The following is a 22381-nucleotide window of genomic DNA, read 5'->3' as shown; positions in this document are numbered from 1 at the left end:
ATTTACGATGATTATATACCGTGTCAATTCGATCTCGGTTCCGGAAACGAAAATCGTTATTTTTGACAGTGAACTTTCCTTGAAACCTGGTCTTGGAGGGCACGCAAATGTGCAAATTATAAAACGTGCAATTGCCTAACCTGATCGTTATGTTTAGTAGGTGTATATGTACATATCCCCTGTTAAAAACTAATCAGATTAACCTACTTTGCCAGGTAGGTAATGGACTATGAAATTCGATTAAGATAATTTTAAAATAAAGCTATAATTTATAATCAAATGCCGTTAAATTTACTTCTTTTTTTCCTTCAATACTAATTATATGCTTTAATTAACGGATTTAAAGTGTAGGAAACGTTAGATCGTTACAGTTATACCGTTGTTTTAAATGGCACTGTGCGAAAGGTTGTGCATGCGTGAGTTGAGTACGCAAAAAACGCTCATAATATCTTGCCGAATTGTGCTCTTCGTGTTTTCCCTCACAGGGAGATCTTTGCAAAGAATAGTGATCTTCTGAATGCAAGTTACTTTTTGCACGCCGACCTCTAAAGCTGATCCTTTCCACAACTATGGTCATAAAGTTGGTACTTGTGACATATGATATATCTATATAGCGCATATAGCACATTTTTGCAATCCTGTTCCACCTTTCTCTCCTGATGCCACTCCGAACCAATTCAATGTATATATACTACTATATAATCAATGGTACTGTGTAAAAACTAAGATAGGAGTTCTTGATAGCGCATAAAAGAGCTCTACTGACAAACTCCAATTCTTTATTGTCCCACTATATATAATAGCTTCAAAAAAAGATATTGGAAAACATACAAGAGCATTTTTTTTAATTTCCTGTTTTTTAGGTAGTACTATTATCGATACAGCACTCCATTTAAAGTTTTAGCAAAGGTTCTATTCCCTAGCAGCGTTTTTAGTAAACTAAAGGTCCAGCACTTCTTTTTCGTAATTTTAAGCTCAACTTTTCATTTAAATTTGTTATTGCTGTCAAAGAATTTTACTAAAATGTGACTTGAGAAGAAGTGAACTGATGCAAGTAATATACTTTCTTCTGGCCCAGTCTGTGTACCTTTTCAGAAATATTCTGAAATTGAGGACACTAATGGCACCTTCTTTTACGTTTTAATACAGCATTGCATCAACATTTTAGGCACAGTTTTTGATACACTCAATTAAGAAGAAAATCAACAGTCTCAAATGTGTGTAATATTGCAGCACACTCAAACCATAAACTTATGTAAATTCAAACAAAACACATCCGTGAAAATAGCAGCAGACAGCCTCTAAAAATTCCAACCATATTCGAATGTCCATAGACATCCGCAATTGCACAACTATTATACATTTCATATGCTAACACGAACATTTAAATTTGTGTTATAATCACTCTACTAATAAGTAAATCGCACACAAAATACGGACCTAAAATTGCATCAAATAGCCATAACACCACTAAAGGACTAATCCAAGTCTTCGTTAAACTGCCTAACAAAACATATCTACTGGGGGTGTCATTGACTTCCAATGAGCTTCAAGGGATGACATCAACCTTTAAAGCATGTAAAAATACATAGAAAAGGTAATAATGCACCGAAAGCACATTCATCTTTAGCTAAAAAAGACTACTAGACTTTTTTACGAGCCATATAAAAAAATAAGCATGATAATAGTTGCGCATCTTTTCTCTAATTTGACGATCGTCCTATCTTCTATGGTTTCGGAGATCCCTGTGATAAACACCCTTATCTTGGACACAATGTACATATAATTATGATCTAAGGTCAAATTAAATGTGTACTTTGAACAATAGCTTGGCAACAAAATTAAAGTAGCTCAAGCTAAATTTTCTTGCTTTTTCCTAATTTGGTAACCCTTGTGCACTGCTTAATTTGAGCAAAATTCAATATCAAACCTACATTAAATTACGAAGCTATGGATAGGACACATAGGAAATTATTTTGTAAATTACAGTTGTAACTGGGAATTATACTAATTTACAGTTGTAACTGGGAATTAGTTTATAATTTACAGTTGTAATTGTCAATTACACTAATTTACAGTTGTAACTGGGAATTATCCTTGACAGTTACAACGGTAAATTAGTTTAATTCCCAGTTACAACTGTAAATTAGTGTAATTCCCAATTACAACTGTAAATTATAAACTAATTCCTAGTTATAACTGTACATTAGTATAATTCCCAGTTACAACTGTAAATTAGCATAATTCCCAGTTACAACTGTAAATTAGTGTAATTCCCAATTACAACTGTAAATTATAAATTAATTCCCAGTTACACCTGTAAATTAGTATAGTTCTCAGTTACAACTGTAATTTACAAAATAATTTCCTATGTGTCCTATCCAGAGCTTCGTATTAAATGAACAAAAACGAACAATCCATAGCGTAGTAATGAAAGTCAATATTTCTGCGCATGCGCAAAGTAATCATCAAGATTTTTCTTGCCACAGGTGCCAGAGCTATTAGCTACCGAATACAAAAAAAAACAACTAAATAGCTTGAAAACTGCAGTAGGTAAGGCTTCGGACGGACGGATGAGCAGAGGCGGAATTGGCCATAATAGCGCCTTCCAACTCATGTTTGAAAACTTGCTAAAAACACGACCGATTAAAAAATACCCTCGGAGATGACAGAATAGAGTGGTATTTAACTTTATTGATAAAATATTTAAAAATATTTGTTGTTATTAATTCTAGCAATGGTCAATGGGGTGAAAACTGAATATAAATAAATCTCATCGGAATATTTATGAATTATGATAATACTGTTTCCTCAATACAATGCCTTAATCCATTTAAAGGCTATTACTTTTCGATTTTTTTCAGTAATAGCGAAAGAACTCTCGCACGGAAGCTAACCGGCGCATTATAATTGGAATATCTTAATTCTTAAGCGCAGCGCAGCCAATGGTGTTTACTTAAAGCGGTCGTAAAAGCTATAAATCTTACTGATAGTTAGCCAGATGGGGTAGTAAACTTGTCAACCTCAACCCTTTGTATGTAAAATTACTGTTTATTTACCACCCTTATGACCTACAAACTTAAATCCGCTACTTCGACTGTCCGAGTTCTTAAAGTTGATCTACTTTCTTTATCATCATTTGTATATTGAATTATTGAATAGAGCGTGTGTTGTTCGTTGTGAATAGTTTCAGGCGATTTGGCGCATTTTATAACATCCCCCATTGCCCTATACCCGTATTGCAGCACTTATCCCATCATGTCACATAATAATTGAATATAAAACGCATTGAAAACGCGAAAGTATAATATTCCAAGTACCTACCCACTTAAAGCTGAGTTTTCAAAAAAACATTTATGGAGAACTTATTTTACGGTAAAATAGGTACTCACATATGCACAAAATTTTTTTAGGTACTTTATCGAAAAAATAAAACGTTTGATTGACTTTCGCCAAATGACATATTTTTTTACAATTTCAAATGGCACCCCTCTAAACAAATTGTACCACTTGGTAGCCGGTAGCGTTGCGAAAATGTTCCACCCTGAAGCAGTGATTAAAAACAATCATACACTGCCGACACTTGACTGTTAATTGTGAGAATTGAACCTCTTTTGTTTCATCATGGCACACTTGGATTCGGAAAATAAGGTTTTTTTACAAATTAGCGTTTCGACTTGGTTTTTCTCTGAAATTTTCTTATGGAATGTGTGGTTTTCTGTTTTCTTTCTATCGGTGGAAAATTTGTAGTTTTGGCCACCCAAAGGTATAATTTGTTTATGGGGGTACCATTAAATTTTTGAAAAATATTACATTTAACGAAGGTCAATCAAAAATTTAATTTTTTTGTAAAGTACTTAAAAAAATTATGTGACTGTGGAAGAGGTGTTAACCTGTGCTTCAGTCCAAAACTTAGCCACCAGCCCAACCCTCTCAAAAAAAATTTCGATAAACTGTCAAATTTTGACGAAAAAAGGTATAACAGCGAAATCGTTTAACGGTTACATAAAAAATAAGTATTTTTCAAGTACGTTCCAAATCAGTAATAAAGTATGAGGCGTCTCATTTAAAAAAACGTTTGATACGCCACTGGAATACAGCACGCCCCTGGTGATCAAAAATAGTTTAGTATATGGCGACGGTAAATGTGTACAATTTTGCTCTAAGACTTTTTTCGGTATCTTTTATGATAAAGGAATTATGATCCGAGGGGTCTTAGGTGCTACATCCTGTATAGGTATAAAGGTGTAAAACTATCCGAAGTATTCTTCTAGCTCTAACTTTGTTCATAGTTATCAAATCGTGATGGTCGTGAATTCTGTTGGATTCTTCAGGACAAATTCTATTACAGAATGTTTTTAGAACTTCTCTTCCGCACGATTTTAGGGACAGGACTATATAATAGTTCAAACTTTGTTGATAGAGGTCACTTGATCAGATCCAGATAAATGTGAAGCATTTGGGCTTTTCGGTCAAAATGTGTTGAAGAATGTCTTTACAACCTTTTTTTCGCGCGATTTTAGGAATAGAACTATAACACTACTGTTCTCAGCAATGGGTTTAGTAGCTCCTAACTCTGTTCATAGAATTCAGATCGTGGCGGTGACGGAGTTTTTTGGACTCTACAGGTCAAAAATTACCTATCTATCATTTTATAGAAAATCATGTCTGTTTTATATACTCGTAGTTATTATCTTTTAAAATACGACCTAAATTAGAATTTTGCATACAATTAGCCTTAAAGAGCGATAAAACAAAGTGTCGAGAATCTTCTTATAAATTCTTTTCGAAAAGTTTTTCAAAAAAACTTGATAGATTCTAAGAACCTGCTTCTAAAACTTATTTGATCCTTCCTGTAAATTTTACCCTCTTAATTGTCCATTTGTTTAAAGATCACCTCGCAGTTCTTTCTCGAAGTCTACGTAGCAAATTTTAATAAAACTTTCATAGGAACTGAGATGGGAACCTTAGAAACTTTTCCAGGGTACGTCCAGCCTAGGCCGCGCCAAAAATCTGTACATTGACGTAAATTTTATTAATTTGAGAAATTCAATAGCCTTAACCGTCTCCAAAGGTCCAAAGAATTAATTAACAAATTTTTAATTAACACCTGATGTAATTCTGAGTACGAAATAGAAACATTTTACTTGAGAGAGAAATTTGGGCTCGATTAAACATAAAAATCTAACCATTTACAGATGAAACAAAATTTATGCAACATTAATCAATCAAATAAGCTACAAGAAAAAAACAGGCACTCAGGGCCAGATAACACACCTCACGCAACAAGCGACATTAAACAAATTTAATTTAAATAAAGTTCAACATACTTTAAGTTAAATAACCCTTATCACCCGGTCTAAGTAACTGTTTCGCAACAAAATCACGCCCACCAAACAAAAAGCCACGATTAACGTCTTCCTCTTCTATTTAGACCAATTTCCATCTCTCCCTTCCGTTCCTCCTTCCTTAAAAAAATGCTGGGTCTTCGAAAGGATTAAAGAACCACTGCTGACTTCGGCGATAACACTTATCAAAAACGACCGGAGACCTTTTACAATAACAATAAAATTTTTTAACACGTAAATCAAACTTTACAATTATAATAAGCAAAATAAACTATGCGATTATTTAAACAAAATTAACAACATTAAATAATTCCGATACAAAATAAATAGATCTTGAATTCAAATAATATGATCGGATTTGCGTTCAATCTAAAAATTAACATATAGGCTGACGCAACATAACTATTGCTAACTTTACAGTCAGAAATGGAGACACTATTCCTAATTTCATGGCTGTAAATGCCTTTATATAGATATATGTCCATGAAGAGGAATTTAATTGCAACTTTCTTCCTAGAAAAAGTTTCTTGAAACCTTGTTAGGATTTTTTGTGAAATCCTTAAAACCTACGAATCTGTTTGAAAGTGTTCCTAGGAAATTAACAGAAGCTTATTAAAAATCTTGTCTCCTAAAAATCTCAAATTTCTCATGGGCCGTAGAAAGCTTATAACACATCTGATTTTGGTCACAGAATCGTTCTAAATTAAGAGCTTTTTGGAAATTTTTTTTAGGAGCGTTTAAGAAGTAGTTCTATGAATGTTGTCTAGTAAATTTATAAAATGTACAAATCGTAGCGGTTCTACTAAATTTACTAGAAACTACTTGCAAAGCCTCCTCTTAGCGACTATATTTTTGATGGTCTCTTAAGTAGTTTTCAATATTCTTGGACATCTTTTATGAATCTTTGCCACCTTCCACAAAATGTTAAAAATCAAGGTAGTGATCTTCCTTCCCGCACTGAAAAATTTTTTTAGTCTTCAAATCCTACACAAAAATGGTTACTTCTTAATCAACATATTTTACTGTATTATACACTAAATCGTTTGGATGTAACGGTCCTCGAGATCTTCACGCATCCAGAATTTTTACAAAAAACTACGTAGCTGAAAAACAATAGCGACCTTTCTTATATTCTTAAGAACAGGTGTACCAATTTTCAAAGCGATCGGACGTTTCTAAACAAAGGTTATCGTGCACACTGACAGATAGACAGAAAGCTATACTTACAAAATTATAAACGATTTCTAGAATTGTCAATAATTCATTGACCAGCCCATTATGAGACGTACGTACTTTTTTCCAACACAAAAATTGATCTCATACTTTTAACCGTTAAAAATAAACTTGGAAATTATCACATTTTTAGATTGCCATTTCGTAGTTCATTGCTCTGAGAAAACATGTGCGAATCAAAAATAGAAACGCTTTGTTTTCTTTTCCGCTTAATTTCGTAGAAGGGTTCTTTGTTTTTGGTGCGTTATGAAGCTACGAAACTTGCAAATGTTGTGCATCAGGGGTTATTCTAAGGGGTTAGAACCCTACTTCAAGGCGGAGAACTGGAATATTTAAAAGAGAAATACTAAGAACATTTCACCTTCTATCATAGTGGAGATAAAAAAGAAAGAAATGAAGTAGGATTTATGGTTAATAAGAAGGAAAAGTCAAACGTTACCAAAGTAATATATACGACTGTGATTGAATCATAGCAATGAAAGTAAAGGTGATACCAAGAACCACACTATAGTCATCCAATCATTATTTGGCCGGCACAATCCAATATGCATCGAGCACAACTCGTTAAGGTAGTAATGGAATTTGTACGTTAAAAAACCGGGGAGCTGAGAGTCAAATTGGCTCCTGCATTCCAATTTAAGGAAAAATGATTTTCCAGATCAGCACAAATTAAAATCGAATCGGCACAATTTAGCACAACCCTAGCACTATATAAAAATGGTAATTCCACATTTTTTTTAAATTGCGGGGGCTAACTTGATGGAGCTACAAAATACCTACTAAATCTCCTGCTCAAAGGACTCGAAGCACGCCGTAGGTTATGGAGATGCTCTGGAAGCATCTAGCACCGAAGGCATCAGGGAATTTAACAGTCACAATGGCTCTAGAAAATGAAAAATTCGCACTCTTCTTCCTGTAACCACAAATCGAATATGGTTGCAAGTAAGACTGTTTTAGACTATTGCTGTGTTCTGACAAGCATTCATGTAGATAAATGATATTTTGGTATGATTAACAATAGCGTATGCTCCCATTTTATTTTTTTAAACAATTTAGTTAATTCAAAGTCACCCACCTACACTATAAAAGGTTGTTGCCGTAGCACAGCTATTCGGGATAATTATAATTACAGATTTCCATATCCTAAGCTGAAAGCATCTAAAACTGTAATAAACTAAAAATCTGTGTATAAATTAGTTAATTTTTAAGTGAACCTCCGCTGTTTAATGAGCCATTTGACCACAATTAGAAAGCAAATGAACACAACGAACTGATTCATTCATTAATCCTTTTACTGCATTTTTTCTTCGTCGACAACATTTCGTATCGTGCGGTAAATGCAATTGTTTCTAATCCTTTTTTATTGGGTGATTCTGGAGAAAGTACATTTCACTTCAATTGCAAAGCGCCGATGCGAATTTAAGTGTGAAAGTCGAAAAAAACTACGCTTTCTTTTCCATTGTAAAAAAGAATTTTTTGCCTCGTCGATTACTGCAGTAAAGCGTACGTCCTTTTTTTGTAGAAAAAAACTACAAGCTTCACTAATTGATGGCGGTACCCTCGAAGTTATAAAATAATAAAAAATAGCCGACGGTGCTCACGTACATAATGTAAAAACCCTCGCAGAAAGTTGAACATTTCCAAAATTTATTGCACCCGAGCTATTTTTATTACTAAAAATACAATAGGAAGTGTTCAAAAAACGACTTTTTGCAAACTTAAATTGAACGGGGGCAATAAAAGTCTTACCTGTAAAAAATTCCGCCGATGTCGCTTTACGTGCACGGTCCAATAATCATCATTACTTATACCTTAAAATATAAATTTTAAATTCGGAGTAAAAAAAATTAGGGATGTTCGAGGCAACCCTTTTGCCAAGTAGGAAGCTATTATTTTTAACTGAGCAAAAAATGGACCTTTCATTCCAACCCTTATTTTTTATCTAAAATAACCCTTTTACTTTTACCTGCATCCACACCTACGTGGGAACCAGGTGGGCAAAAAAAACAGCTGGTGTCAGTGAACTTCTTTAATAATCTTTTAGTACATTTTTTTACAACTTCCTTTTAACAAATAAAAACTTGCAACAATTTATCTTCCTGCATTTGATGTAAATGGCAAATTTAAAAATTGAAAGGCATAAAAGCGTTTCCGTTGTTACTACAAAGAGTATCGCCGTGGTACTCTTTTTAGATGACGGAAAGGTTTATAACGTCTATGATTGATTGTAGTGACAGTGTATGTAAACGTACCACATGATCAGTTTTAAAAACTGGACTCTACATATGAAAATAAACACTAATCTTACATGTACAGCTAGAAGAATGTTCTGTGGGTCAATAAACCATCGTTAATATTACGTTGCCCTATTGAATTTTTCTTCTTTTTGTTTTGTTTAAAACATCCAGTTCTATTAAGTCTTTGTGGCCTAAAGAGCACATCAAACCATCACGTCATTCCCGTTACCGCCGGTATAATTTTTATGTACACTGTAATGAAAGTAACGAGGTGAATGTAAGGTAAATCAATGTAAATGACAGAAACGCACTATGTATCTGTATCTTAAGTAAATTACCCAAATTGAATGGGAATACCATATACTTGCACACTCTTTCGTTTCACCCAGCGTGAGCTTTTAAATGTACAATAAAGAAGGAGACTCCAAACGTGAGGTGTCTTTATTTTATTTTACCGACTTATTAACAAGACCCAAACTACCAATCATGTAGATGAGATTCTGAACGATATGCATTTGTTAGCCCAAGATACCGTTAGGTCACCAGGGCTCTTCCGCATCTGAAGACACCCTACGTTTTTTTATGTAAACGTACCGTTCATTTCCTAGAAAAGAACGGACACGAGGGTGGACCTTTTCGTCAATGGCCATGAAATGCGTTCGAGACGATTATTCCCGTAATATACGACCGAACACAAAAAAAAAACCGCTACATAAAGATATTTACATCCTTGTAGTTGTGGGAAGTAGCAACGTTAACCCTATTTACCTGTAATTTATGGGCTTTTATTATTAGTGGACGACAAATTATAAACTCGTAAATTTGCAAATAGGCTCGATAAACTAATTTCGTCACGCTGAGAATTTGGTAAAATCACCACTAATATAATTCAACTGCAAATAACTTGCTAAGAATAATCCCATGCTCGAATAGGAAAATATTACAAAACGGCCCTGACATTTACAAAAAAGGTATATGTAGTAGTAAGTGATACACAATCCATGCAGCTTCTCACAGTTAAAAAAGTAATTGTTGCGGCATAAAAGGAATTTTCGATTTCCTTTCCGGTCTCGACAGAAGTGTTTGCATTTTTAAATAAATACATAATAAAAAATTTGCCACGTGCCATATGCTGTTTAAATATTATTTACTTTGTGTGTCTTCCGCTTCCTGATGTACCTTCAATATTTATAATTAAAAAAAAACCGCATAGAATCATCAAACCTCTCGTATAAAAGATGTCTAAAAGTGCACCACGTGCTCAACTTTTTTTTGTATTCGAGGGTTGCTGAATAGTTTTAGTTTTAAGATTTCCTTCTGCTGAAACGTAATATTTTCACATCTGTCAAGCTTTGCTAAAAAGTACGCCATCATTGTTTTTTATTCATTTTTTTAGGCTTTAAGCTGCCAGAAGACGAACGGAGCTTAATTTGTTTACCCACCGTACATCTGCTAATATTTCGTGTAAGTTGTGCTCTTGAAAGCTCGGGCAAGGCATGTAAATAAAAATATTTACGTTAAAATTGAAGTTGACACTGGTACCACTCCACTTTTAAACCATCTGTATCTGTAGTGTTTGCTATCGAGAGATACTACTTTATAGTTCGTAGTGGTAACGTAATTTGTTTGAACATGAAAAATGACCATCAACCTACTATAAATTGTCGCATTTACTTCCCTCACTTGCGATGCAAACTTTTAATTTTCTATACTGATTGTAGTAAACAAAAAATTGTAAAAAAAACCGCCACCGAAACTTTCACCCCTAGGAAAAATTGCGGTGAAATTCCTGGTCATCAGCAACTTAATTGGGTTGAGAGAACATTCGCCACGCCAAATTCGCTTCGGAAAATTCGCGTTTGGAAGTTTTTCCCTTTCCAATCAAATATTTTTCCCAGAAAAGCCTGAGCTCATAGGATTGGCCTTAAGACGACTTGCCATTGAAATAAGTGCCGTACACTCAATTTTCAAGTTCCCTTCTGTTTTGGTGACACAATTGAGATTAGTGCCCATGATATCGTTTTCGAAAATTCGCCCCCATCGGAAAACTTATTCACTAGAAACATGCACTATGAAACATTCACATTCAAAAAACCTACTCATTTCTCTGTGATGCCAATCTTCCTCCAAAAACGATGAAAGTAGAATATGTGGCCGCGGCTAACTCCACTTAAACATTTATTTGCGGAAGACACGAATCCGAAACAGTTATATCCGGAAGATCCGCTTCCATAAATGTTCTCCGTAAAGGAGGACTTGCCCCTCCCTCAAAGCGAGGTCCTTGGGAGGACCTCTGGGGTTTTTAATAAGCTTTGAAGACATTTTGAAGAGATATCGAAGAGATTTTGTAAAGATTTTGAAGACATTTTGAAAAGATTTTGAAGAGGTTTTCAAGAGATTTTGAAGCGCTATTAGTGAGAAAAATGTTGAAGTGGCTTACAAAAGATTTTGAAGAGATTTTAAAGTGATTTTGAAGAGATCTTGAAGAGATTTTGTAGAGATCTTCAAGAAATTTTTGAAGAGATTTTGAAGAAATCTTTAAGAAATGTTGTAGGGATTTTGAAGAGATTTTGAAGAGAATTTGTAGAATTTTGAAGATATTTTGAAAATATTTTAAAGAGAAATTTAAGAATTTGCACCTAGAAAGGTTCCTGCTGAAGAATTTAACCACAAAGGTTTGAATTGAAGAAAACTTGCATCATCTTCCGTTCTACTTGTTCGCTCTCGGAAGATTCGAAACAAAATTAGCTCCCACCCAGTAGGAACTTGCTCTGAGAAAAATACATTTTCAAAAAAGTTGGACCCCCGAAAAATTACCCTTACGCCACAATTTATCGCCTAGAAAAATGGTCGCCATATGCTCCCGTAAGACTAACTCTCGAAATATTCTCAACAGGAGTAATTATTCGCTTCCGACTGAACACTTGCTAAGGGTGAACTTGGTCCCATTTAAAACAGCTCGCCCCTCGAAGAATTGTCCTTATGAATACAACATTCGAATAGGTTTCTTTAAAAAAATTCCCTTCCAGTAAAGATTTCTCCGGGATATACGACCCCTAAATATTTGTTCTCTAAAAATTCGTCCAGGGAAGATTTGCAATCGGAGTTCCCTGAATATTGGCACCTAAAATTTTGGCCTCAGAAAAAAATTTGCTCTTTAAATAGCTCCTGGGTGCTCATTCTTAAGTTCCGTTCTATATCTGTGACAAACTTACCCAATTTACTTTTCAAAAATTCGTCCACAAGAAAAATGTACATTACAAGTTCGGACTCGAATTTTCGCTCAGTAGGAACCTGCTAGAAGAATATTCATACCCAGAAAAGTTGGACCCCCAAAGAATTACCCTTAAAAAAACGAAGCGAACGTTTCTCAGGCGAACCTTCTAGGCTCGAATCTTCCAAAAGGGAATCCTCCCCGAACAAAGCTTCCAGAGAGCAATTGAACTGGATCTGGTTTTATTAGGGCGTATTCTCAGAGGAGAGTTGATTGGATTAAATTTTATCACAGAAATAATGAAATTGAGTACACTGCAGGTAGAGGGTGAATAATTTTCTCGAACGTTCCTAGGGAGAAGCTTACGGATGCGAATATTCCGTGGGCGAATTTATATTCTTCGTGGTTTCCTTATTATTATAAATTTTTTAGGTATCGTGTCAAGTATCGCAGTTGATTCCCTTCGATCTCACACGAGGACTTCCGTAATTTTTAAATATCTTATTCAGCACGGTCACGAGGCTTACACCAAGAACATCAAATTTTACATTTAAACTGTGCCCTTATGTTCCAGAAATCTCGTCAGTATTTTGCCGATTCGCTATAAAAAGTATCACTTTAGCTCCTTATAATAGAACATACTATCTTTAGAATGTAACTACCCCCTGTGGGATCGGGCGAAGAATTGACCCACGGTAATCTCTGCCTGTCGTAAAAGAGACACTGCTCTGAGACTAATACCTATACCACATCATATCCCAAACACTTACATTTTTTCACAACCACCTAAGGTTCGTGCTGAAGGGCGCATAGAAGTGTACCACTCTTTCTTTAACGGTGGATGACTCGCGATAGACTTGGTGAGGTTTCATACAATACATCAGAAGGAAAACAAATTATCCAATACAACCATGTACTAAGATTGAAAAACACGAGGTTGCGTAGAAGATTTTCCTTCCCTTAAAACAGAATCGAGGGCTTTGAGGAAACTTCTTTAAAAGAAAGATGCGTGGAGAATATATTCCTCTTATAGGACCATCGCAACTGCTTTTGCCTTGAAAACGTTAAACCTTTGCAAGTAGAAAAATCAACCACGTTATTACATATCACACAAATAACATGATGCGTACCTATATTGTGAAACTAGAGAAAACTTGATCTTCGAATTCAAAATATTCTAAAAATGTATAATATTCTCAATAAATATACAAATCCTTGACACAAAGTGTAAATACTTAATATTCACCTTTGATTTAAACGACTTTAAAAAATCCTTGACAATGACCCTGCCGAAATGTAAAGTTCCCAATTCCTATTTTTTGTTATGACATTAATAATTTGTCCCAAAGTCCCTCACGAAAATTTATATAGCGTGGAATGCTAATAATCAAAGTAAATAAACATAGTACCTTTGTAAAGTCGTTTAAATCTACGGGCTGAATGTAAAAGTCGCCACTAGAATTGTATGACAGGTAATTTTCGGATACTAGTGCGGCGTTTGGGGTTGCAATTGCACGCTGTTGTCTAGAGAATCCATTTTAAATTGCGCTTTCGGCCCTTCGGCTAACTTCAAAAAGTCGTTGAAAAGGTTCACTTTTATTATATAATTAACTTCAAAACTTGCTCGATTGTTACCTAAAACGTTTTTATGGATGTAATTTATGCAAGGTAGTATTGTTACTGAAAGTTTGAGGATTACGAATGTTATCCCTGTTCACCCAAAGTGAGCTTTATTATTCCTTTCTTACATATTTGCTACCTGTAGTGCAGTAATAGTTTTATTTCAAAACGAGTTAGCTTATATATCGGTATTTTGATAAGAAAGAAAGTAATACAGAAAGCGCGAAAGGGACATCGATACCAAGTTTCCCCCACACATTTTTGTATTTTCGAAATATTTTTGTTGCGATCGTTTGTTAATTACATTCCCGCGTTTGTAGGTTGATCATACCCAATTAGCCCATCCACTTTTAAATTTTTAAATTACATTTATTGTATTTGAATTTAACATCTTACAAGATATGACAGGAGAATTGTAAGTCATACTTACCGCCCTAGACCTACTGTTAGATCTAGTACGCACTCCAATCCTTATATATAGCAAGGGACTAAAGTGCACGATTTAAACCCGAGAGTGGAGATTATTGCAGGAGGGTGACAATTTTTTAGCGAAATTTATGTTTCTGTTCTGTGAAGTTCGTATTCTGTGTATACGGCAATTACAATTGTGAAACTAAGGTTGTGTGTGTTATAGTTACAGGTTTCGAAAATTCGGCCTATAAAAAATGTGCCGGGAATTTTTTAGGAGGAGCTTAACTGCATCTGTTGGATGAACAGATAATAGGAACTTTTTAGAATGTGGACTGTTTCACCGATCTCTATTATTGACCATGTGAGATACTCCAAATAATTTAACTTTCCAATTGGTTTGTAGTCTTGTACACTATAACTGAAGGGACATACGCATCTGCATTGAGTGTTCTTAATTCCTTTCTTACCTGCCTTTTGATAGCATGTGGAAATTGACGGCTCCGAGCCACCCATTTTCCTCTGCAAATTCAAACTACCTACCTAACGAATAAAGTCTTTTTTATCAAGTCGTTCTTATCTCCTCGCGGATTGTTCTTCAATATTGATGAGTTTGCAAATCTATCTTTTCATAAAATGTAACAGTACTCCATCCAGTGATTGTTCCTCTGTTAAAAATCTAAATAGCTTGTTATCCTTACATTTCACAAAAATTGCAATAAAATGCACACTTTCATCGGCAAATGAGTACACACCAAAAATTATATTGCTGTTCCGAATTCCATTCTTTGTTATACTCGGACAAAACAAAACAAAACCCTTTATTAAATTTGCATAATTATTTCGCAATAGTCGGTAATTTTTTTATACCTTCTCTCGTAAGTACCTCGGGCCCCAATTGTTGCTACGTCTCGCGCTTTTTTAAATTTTGTTTGTGTTTATTACTAATCATTCATTTATTGTTTATTTACAGGCAAGTAACGTTGCTCCAGGTAGTACTCGTATTTGAATGGGTAACCATTTGAAAACTTCGCTGGTTAATAAAAAACGTGGATTACTATTTGAAAAAACAGTTGTAAGATAAAAACTCATATATTTAGAAAAAAAGGTTTTCAACAATGGCCTAATCACTAATGTACACTGCCAAAATATTAACGAAATCAAAATTCCGAAAAAAATATTTTTTAACTTTGACATTTTCTTTCTCAATTATTAGAAAGTGAACACAAAACCTTCCCCATACACTTGGAATAATCTTTAATTGTAATGCGACATGTTTCGGCTAACAAGCCATCATCCGGCAAGATGTTATACAAGTTAAAAATTAATCGACCCTCACGGGGACGAAGAATAGAGCAAGTTTAAAGATCGGGAGTCCTGAAGGGAACAACCGACCGACTGCCGATCTTTAAACTTGCTCTATTCTTCGTCCCCGTCAGGGTCGATTAATTTTTAACTTGTATAGCATCTTGCCTGATGATGGCTTGTTAGCCGAAACATGTCGCATTACAATTAAAGATTATTCCAAGTGTATGGGGATGGTTTTGTGTTCACTTTCTAATAATTATCATACAACCCCATTTCGAGTTCAACAGAGATTGGACACCAAAATTATTTTCTTTCTCCTTTTTTTTGTAATAAAACCTAGCATAATTTTTGTAGATTGTACACAGAAAAAACAGTCTTTCGACTAACTTAATAAAATTGTAGGTTACTATTTGAAAAAAAAAAGTTGGGTGCTGTTGCGAAGGCGATTCAATTTTTTTTCAAAAATCCGGTCGGTTCTTTTTCCTTTCCGTAACCTAATATACATATCCCAACCTTAAACAAAATCGGTCGAGCCGTTATCTCAAGAAATTGCCAACGTACCTACATACATACAGACGGAATTTCATTCGTTTAAAATTGTTTGCTTAAAATTCATTTAGCGTGCACATCTTGTCTTTCGTCGACTATCAGAAATTATTTCATCTTAGGGTTTAAGTTTATTTAATACAAGTAATATATTTTTTTCCGTTAAATTTAATTTTTAGTTTTAGCCTAAAACATGACATTTAATTTCAATCTCTTTTATATTTATGAAGGCCGTTAAAAATGATCTAAAAGGTCCACATTTGATGAAATTTTGAGATGTCCAAAAAACGGTGATCGCAATATCCAAGGAAGAAAAATATATTCCATAATGGGATAAAAAAGGAAATGAGATGAATTATTATTACTAAAACTTTTTCCGATGATATTATTTGGAATTCCTTATTTGAATTCGCAAATAATTGATTATGTCGACTGGTAGTGCTTGCTTAGAGTTTCGTACATGATTAAATTAATTGCAGAATAAATTACCCACCTATTTACAATTGTAATTAAAATTCTGTTTTGTAACCGTGAAAAAAAAGTCGTGTACATTTTATACGGAGAAGGTATACCTAAGTAAGTACCTAGTATTCTAATAGTCGAAGTAGGTTACAAGTGTAAGAAACTACACACCTAATAAAATAGTTTAACTTCCCTATTTAACAATTTACCACACGGTCGTCTTAAGAACAATAGGTAGCTACGTGCATTTTACTGCATTGTTGACAAAGTCATGGTTACGTGCATATTGTGCGTGATACTGGTCCAATTGGCAATCAAACCAGGAAGTTTTCACTTGCGAATCTGTTGCTATGTTAGTATAGTGTAGGTATTATAATTGCATTCCTGCACTCCTTACCTTATCTACATAACGTTCGCATCCTTGGAAATGCAGCGCGCGAATTTGTGGTACCTACGAAATTGCTAGCGACGAAAGGTCAACGAAATTGCAACGCAAAGGTCACGCTTCGTTATTTCGAAGGCGCTGTTGTACATTATTTATGCAATTGGTCGTTAAACGATTGATTACTTCACGACGTACAAGGAAACGTTGAATCCTTATTAATTTTTCATAATAAAATTTTGGGAGGTTTCCGCTGAAGTTTTCTCCTGTGAATTATAAATTATGCATCGAACTCTCTATAGTAGACCTCCCCCTTAGGGGTCAACGGTTTTAGTTTATTTTTACTAGAGTAGCTCTGAAGCTTTTGTTTCAAAATTATAAGGAGTACAAAGATTATTGAACCACACATTTTTAGTTTAATTTAGTAGTGGATTATTCAAAAAATAGCAATACTACTTCCAAATTTTAAAATTACTAATAAATATTTATTGATATCATCACCCATATAAACAGGAACTATCATAATTGTATAAGAAATATAAAACTATTTCTTTCACACTTTCTTTCTTCACATCTGGGCTCCCCAGACCTTCTACGCCGCTTTCACCCTCATTCATATCTTCAACCCATCTTGAGGCTTTGTAAAGGTTACCACTCGTATTAGCCAGATTTGAGTGATTTTAAATAAAAGAAATGAATGTATTTGTAATTTTGAGGTGGACGCTAATCTGTTTCTTCTTGAAGGGCTGTTTTTTGAATGCGTGTCCCGCAGTTTTCAATCGCCGACCCAATTTTAGATGCCCCAAAATGTTTGTCTTAGATTCTCGGGGATTGTCTTTGATCTTGCGCGGTTTTAGTTTTCGACTCTGAACATGTTAAAAATCCTTTCTGCGTTTTGACAATTATTGTAAATAAAAATCTTAAAATAAGATCCATAACAGTATATGGTAGGAAACGGAAAGACTTCAAAACGGCCTCCTATATCAATCGAAACAGTTCAAAAACTTCCTCGCCCTAAATATTATAGTCTGTAAAAACGTGCAAGATTTTCTACAATGTTTCCAGTAGATGGCAAATCAGCCAATGCGAGGGTAATGTACACAGAGTGACAATTAAAAAACTTACGGACACTTTCCATTAAAATAACGTCTTATTGACCCTTAAAGCTTTTTAACATTCTATCACAAGTAGGGTTTTTAAAATAATTGGGTGCACCCTGTACAATTATTATTTATACCATTGGACTGGGTTTTTTAGACTCTTCAATTATGTTTAGCTGCGGTAGGTAGAACCTAGGTGTTGACGGGTGCGAGTATTTTCTTATGTCTTTTTACTTCCTCCTTTTTATTATAGAAATGGTGACCATTTTTTTGATATCTGTCTTTTCTTTGTGGTCTATTGTAGAGTTTTAAATTGTGTACTTATGAGGAGAACCTTTTATAGATAATTGAGAGAGATCCATTTTTAGAGTTAGAGAATAATTACTTAACACAAACAAGTGTATATAATTGGCAGATGGATAATTCAGATCTGGAATGTTATTGATGCATAAATACATGATTAAGTGCCGGTCAGGGTACTTTCTAATATCTTTAGTTTTACATAGAGCGGGGACACTTAATAGAGAAATGTCAAGGTATATGCATTTTTAGATAACGTTTGAAATTTTACACAAAGTTTATGATACACAAGAGCATACCCGAAGCGCGAACAGCTAATGGAATACCAACTTGGGGCAGAAGTAAAGTTACTCAAAACGGAGTTTCATTTCGCACAAAAACAGAAGAAATGTTTCTTTTGGCCCATTGTCGCTCTTGTGCAACATCCACTTTTAATCATTTCTAGTATAATAATAGCGCCTTTCAACATTAGTTGGAAAAAAGCACTATCTAGATTGAAGTTATTTTATACTATGTTATTAATCTCGTTAGGGTATATTTGTTTAGGGCATTTTTCATAAAAAATAAATCGATACTACTAATTCTAACCGTTTGTCTAATGATATTAGTTCTCAACACGTAAAAAGTGAGTAGTAGTTTCCTGCGTATGAAGATTTTATTTATTAAAAAAAAACTTTCTTGTATACACACAAATAAATAGCGACAAGCCACATGGCGCCTCCTGTTTCAATGATTCTAACGACATACCACTTGATATTTATTAATCAGTAGGATTTGTTTTTCTTGAAAATGCGCTGAAAATACGCTTCCGTCAATATTGCCTTCATAGTACCAGCACAGTTAAAATAAATTGGTGTTTTATCTGTGGTACGTCTACTGAAATAAATATTTATATCAAGTAGCAAATTATTGGACAATACTGAAGACAAACGAAGTTTAAGGATGGACTCAAATTGGTGGTAGTATTTATGCAGATAATTATTATTATATTTAGGTACCTACTGGTAGATACTTAATTGGCGAGAAACCCAAACACTTAATGGCCGCCTTGTACACAATCAAACTATACGCTATCATAGAGTAATATATTATTTACTCTATGACGCTGTGTAATGCTTCCTTTAGGAGGATTATCCGAAATATTCCATCTTCCTTTTGTAAGTACCCTCCTTCGACACTCCGTTCTCCCGACGCAACCAATATATGTGTTTCGGGCCCGATATTCTTTTTTATCTGCGTACGTTCGTACTGGAGACATAAGGAATAAGTTGGTAGACATTAATTCCTTTCGTTTAGACCTTTCATTAAACACCATGAGGCATAAAACTAGTTATTAGTCCTTCTGACTCCATTCACCTCTCGAAGCGAGACTTTTCATTAGAATACTATGAAGAGAGATCACCTTCGTTGCCATTTCCCTCCAATTTCGAATATTGTGCCCAACATTGTAAAGCATTAGCTTTTATCTGATCGTTGACGAAAGTATGAATTTATTAAGAACATTTTTTTAAGATGCCATCAGCTCATTTTTAATGTGGCAGAAGTGCTACTGCGGGGATTGAGACTGACGCGATGTATGCAACACAACCGACAGCAACACACGCCCTGTGTTTTGTTGAAATTACTAAAAAAAACTGTCTTAAGTGAGCCACGCACGCTCCGGTCTACCGGAGAGGTTACCTGTGCAAGTCAACCGCACATCAGTTGTGTGTCTGGGGACGTTCCGGTTTATCGAAGGGGTGCTCAGTTCTTTTGGGGATAATAGACCTTGCGTTAATTTTGAAATACATATATACGACTAATTCCTTAGTTTCATCGCCACATTTTTGCCAATAATATCACAGTAGAAGAGGACATTTAAAATGATCCCGTACCTATTCCAATACTTCATTTGCTATGGTTTAATCTTTTCTTTATGCTTTACCCCGTTTTGGTGGTAGCGATGAATTATCATTTGAAAGATATTAATTGGACCTCGCTATTGTCAGTTGAGTAACTGTTAGATGAATATTGTTGATCGGTTGATCTTGAGTTTGTTCCCCTGTCCGGGACAGACCGAAGGCAAGTGGCAGTATCTTACCACTTCCAGGGGTAGTGGAAACCCTTTTTATAAAGGTTCGAACTCCTCAAAATTGACATTTTGCCATGTTTTTTTCAGAAATTTGAATTTTTACAAATTTTTTCTTCAGTATAGTTTTGTGGGCTGCAAAAAGACTTTTAAAATGATACCATGTATGCCTTCGACTTAATGCTTCTAAGATATTCTACAGTCTTTGATTGCATAAAGTTATTCAAAAACCGTTAACAGTTTTAAAGAGTTTCCAAAGTCTTTTAGTCATTAAACACTTTCAAAGGTCATCAAAAAAAGTCTGCCGTGTTTAACAGCACTGACATGCTTGTAATACTTCTTGAGAGCTTGTAAGCGTCTAACTTTAACAGTTTTTAAGAGGTCTGACACCGTCATGAGTCACCAAAGGATTTTCTGCAAGAATCTGGATAATTTCAGAATCTCTAGCAGGGCCGTAAATTCAAAGTCCAAACCATACTGATTCTTTTAGGTGGATTTCAATCTATCTGCCTATTATAATGGTATCAGTATATTTAAAGCCTGATTTAAAGGTTTATATACAGACTGATTCAATAAATTGGAGGGCCATCATGGGGAGATCTCGGGAACTGTAAGAAATAGGTAGGTAGTATTTTTTAAATTTATTATAATAATAATACAATATAATTCACGTTTTTGTATGCACGTACCTACATGAACGCGTACAAAAACGTCCGTCTGTAGGGCCCTTGAAAGTGGCGCAAAATCTTAGCCAACGAGCAGGAAAAGGTTAACAGAGTCGTCAGTTGTGCGCACCGCACAGTAAAAAAGAAAGTCTTTGTCAATTAAGCGCCATCGATAGTGCAATATGCGGATGTATATCAAATCATTTCGTAAAAGATCCCATTGAGAACATTATCCTGAAGGCCGTCACAGGCGTGCATATTTACGCATTTTCGCACGTTATTACGCGAATAGATCTCAGAACTCCCACATAAGGTTCTGCACTGAGCAATTTTTCTGAAAATTTAACGGTAGATCCTTTCGATAATAAAAGCTCCTTACACTGAATATGTCAAAAATGAGGATGGATTGGAAGAATCTCTGTAGTAAAAATAACAACAGTTTTTATACCATTGTGACGCTGTTTTCTTGATCTTGTTAATTATTATTTATATTTAATGCGGTCCTACACAAATCTTCATTGCAAACACTCGCTGGACAAAAAAACCGAAACTCTGGGAAGAAAAACAGGTACCTTTTGGGTGCAGTGTGTACTTCACTCTTTATTCCATTAACAATTCAAGGTATTATGTTTTTTCTTTGTGCACTGATACATATTTAAAGGATTGTATCTATGTTTTCATTATTATGAATCATTATTTGAATAAACTTTCGGCTATATCTTACATAATTCAGCAATTTGTATGCTAATTGAGTCTGAAAGTAACGCAAATATAACAATTTACATTTCGCTAATTTTTCAAGGAAGAAAAACATTGATACGTCGATTAGGTTTCTTTATTGGTACGGTATTGAAGTTCTCACGAATTAATTGTTACACCGCTCAGAGTAATTTATATCAAGTCCAGTAACATTGAATGATGAAAATAATTCTCTGTGTTGCATTGGCACCATCATTTTTTCTGTCTCGCCATTTCAGTGTTAGATGGCTTTAATTTCAGCCTTTTTTTTAGTTATGACCGATTTGTTTTCCCACTCCTATCGCTTACCTTTACGCGTATTTTTCTGTTCCACGTAATCGCTCGTTCATGAAACACCGAAACGGAAAAATATCGCTCATTACCTACTCCACCCTTCAGATGCTTATGCGAGTAACCCTGAAATTGTATCGGAAATTGCGAATGGTGTAGTTAAATATAGAAATATTAGAACAAAATCGTACTTGAAAATACTTATTAGAACCTTGACCAACATTAAGGTGCATAAAGTAGGAACAGGATTTTCACTCGCAAATAAAGATCAAGGAGGTATGCGGTTCTATCAAGTTATTGATATTATTTCTCCTTGCTTTAGAACAATCACAACCTTGAATTACTTATTTTATTAGTTTTTTGATGCATATTTGTCTTGATTGTCATATATTTTACAAGCAATTTCACCTCCAACGCCGAGTTTTTCACCTAAAAATGATGCGAGCACGGCCCATTCCCGT

This window comes from Photinus pyralis, unplaced genomic scaffold (assembly GCF_008802855.1).
Source record: "Photinus pyralis isolate 1611_PpyrPB1 unplaced genomic scaffold, Ppyr1.3 Ppyr1.4_LG7, whole genome shotgun sequence".
NCBI lineage: Eukaryota > Metazoa > Arthropoda > Insecta > Coleoptera > Lampyridae > Photinus > Photinus pyralis.
The sequence above is the reverse complement of the archived record's forward strand: the minus strand, read 5'-3'. Positions refer to the sequence as shown.